Below are 3,242 nucleotides of genomic sequence, written 5' to 3'. Positions count from 1 at the left end.
AGTTTATGAGAGTAAAATATGCAGAGGATACAACTTTAGTTCTGGAGTCTTGAGGGGGCTGTGGGAGAGAGAGAGAAAGATTGTTCATTACTCAGGTTTCATCAGTGTACTAATCTGTCCTTGCATTTGAGGAAAATACCTGAGGCTGGAGGGAGATTTACCCAGATGGATTACAAAGAGGACTTGGAGCTCACATTAGGCCTGGAATAGTGTTTATTCTCACCAGCTGGGAAACCTCATTGTTCACAAGGACAGTGCTGTCGGTTGAATACTCAGAAAGATTTTACATCAGTAGTGAGACATGATTAGTCCTAGATTGAGCCCTTCTCCAGATGTGACTCAAAAACCATATTAACAAGTTAAAAAATAATCCCAAAAGAAAGTATCCAAGGGAATCAAAATAAGAACTATGTTCAGGATTCTGTGTGTTTGCTAACATGAGAAATCGATCTCACTGTTTTCCTTGTGATGCCCTTGTTTCTTTCTCTGGGAAGGGTTAGTCTGGGGGCACGTTATTTTCTCCCTTCTGTGAAAGTGTTTGTGTAAGATTGGTACCATTTGTGGATTAGTTGTTATAGAACTGATTGATGAAAGCCACATGAGAATGATGTTTTGAGGGGGAAAGTAATTCTGAACATTGATTTATTTAGATGTTAGACTATCCCAGCTTTTAGTTGTTTCGCTCTGTGTGATTAGAAAGTTGTCTTTTTCATAGCAGTGCTTCATATTTCTTTTCTTGGCAAGTATACATCTGTGAATTCATTTGTAATATCATCGTATCATCTTTTTAAGATCTCTAGAATCGAGAGTGATGGCTCTTTCTTCAATATTTGTTTAAAATCTACCGTTTTAACCATTTTATTTATTTATTTCAAAATTTCATTTATATCCCTGCATCCAGTCTTAGTTCCACCTTCAGGATGTCTGTTGCCTCACGCAGGATCAGTCTTAGCAGCGTGTCAACTCTCTGAGCGCACAGGTTCAGAAGTTGCAGCGGGAACTCATCTGCTCCAAATCCACTCCAGGATTCTTGCCTGGAAAACCCCAGGGACAGAGGTGCCGTGTGGGCTACAGTCCATGGTGTCTCAAAGAGTTGGACGTGGCTGAGCAACTAGCACAAACACACGTGTGGGGTCTTAGTTCCCCAACTAGGGATTGAACCCAGATCCCCTACACTGTGGGGATCCCCTGGTGGCTCAGACGGTAAAGAATTTGCCTGCGATGTGGGAGACCTGGGTTCCATCCCTGGGTGGGGAAGATTCCCTGGAGTAGGGCATGGCAGCCCACTCCAGCATTCTTGCCTGGAGAATCCCATGGACAGAGGGGTCTGGCGGGCTCCAGTCCATGGGGTCGCACAGAGTCGGACACGACTGAGCGACTGCGCACACAGCCCCTATTCTGTAAGGGGGATTATTAACTATTGGACCATCAGGGGATCCCCCTCTCTTCAATCCTGATTCTGATGTATTTTTTCTTTTCTTTTTTTCCTTAGTATATTTCGCTAGAAATGTATCAATTTAAAGTTCAAAGACCTAATTATTGGTTTTAAATAGATTTATTATTTTTAATGAATTCCTCTTTACATGATGTCTGTGTTCTCAATACTGTTTCCAACTACAGTGCTCTCTAGGTTTATTTTAATTTTTCTTTTCTAGTATCTTGAGACAAAAGCTGAGCTCATTTCTTAAAATATTTATTGTTTTCTAATATTTGCATATAAAGAAAACTACATTTCTTTCTAAGCACTCTTTTAGTTGCATCCAGCTGATATATACATATTATATTATCCTTTATGTGTGTGTGTATACATATATGGATACATATATATATATTTTATCTAGATATGTGTGTTCGGTCGTGTTTGACTCCTTGTGACCCCATGGACCCATGCACTGTAGCCCAGCAACTCCTTGGTCAATGAGATTTCCCAGGCAACGATACTGGGGCAGGTCGCTGTCTTTCAGTCCAGGGGATATTCCTGACCCAGGGATCAAACCTGCCTCTCTTGCAACTCTTGTACTGGGAGGCAAATTCTTTACCACTAGCACCACCTGGAAAGTCCTGCTTTTTGGACATCTTTAATATAGATTATTTTATATAATGTGTATCATTATCTTTCTGTAGAAAATGTCTGAAGATTTACACAGGTAATTTTAGGCTCGTATTGCTTAATTTGTAAATGAAAAATGTTTTATTTTCCTTTTATTTATATGTATATGTTTGCATATATGCTATATACATATATGATGTAGGTATAGACATGTGCTCTATGGTTTAAATCCTTAAAAATGCACAGCAGCTTCCGTCACAGCCTGGGGCGCTTTCTACTTTGGCAAAGTCCACGTGAGGACTTTGAGATAAACGGAGTGACCCCACAAATGTTTTCTCTTTCACCATTTTGATACTAAAACAGAGTCTATCAACTTGTCTGTCTGAAATCATATGACAACCACTATCTGCTTTTGAAATAAACCTTAAATAACTTATTCTGAAGTTAGCATTAATAATATTTGGAAATAAATTCAGATATTATCTTCAAAGATGAAGCTTAAACTTAGAAGAATATTTGCCTATTTTTGAGGTTTGATTTAAGCTAGAGAGTTTTTACAAATTTCATTTCTGTCCAGATTTTATTTTCCCTTTTGGTGATATGGTCTCAATTTACACTTTATGCTTTTTCCCCCAGAGGGCAGGATTCTATAAGTCCTGTTCCACATGGTGATTGTTCTGGCAACATCTCTGGAGATAACGACTCTACCCTCAAAATTATGATTAATGTTCCAATGAATTTAATTAGACAAAAATCACCCATGGAGATGGACCTACTGAATGCCTCACCTGTATGTACTGCAGTTAAATATAGACCAAGTGTTGACAGCCCTTTGCCTTTAACCTGAGGAGTGTTTGTCTGCAGTAGCAATCACATGAGAGACTTCTACTAGAATTAAAATGATGAGCTCAGAACATGATAAAGTGCCTATATGAAATCATTCCCATCCTTCAAGAAACCCAAAATTCAACAACGCTGTTTCAAACAATATAAGTGAGAATCAAAATTTTGCAAAGTCCATTTCATGTTCACCGGTATAGACACAAGGAGCAAGTTAATTTTTTTTTACTTTGATCAATCCTTACATAATTTGAAGTTTTCTCTCTCTCTCTCTTTCTCTGATTAAAATGGTAATTTAACATTTGTTTGTTATCAGGACAAATTCTGATGATAGTAAACATTTTGAGCTTCC

The sequence above is a fragment of the Muntiacus reevesi genome, chromosome 9 (genome assembly GCF_963930625.1).
Source record: "Muntiacus reevesi chromosome 9, mMunRee1.1, whole genome shotgun sequence".
Taxonomy (NCBI): Eukaryota; Metazoa; Chordata; class Mammalia; order Artiodactyla; family Cervidae; genus Muntiacus; species Muntiacus reevesi.
Note: the sequence above shows the minus strand (reverse complement) of the source record.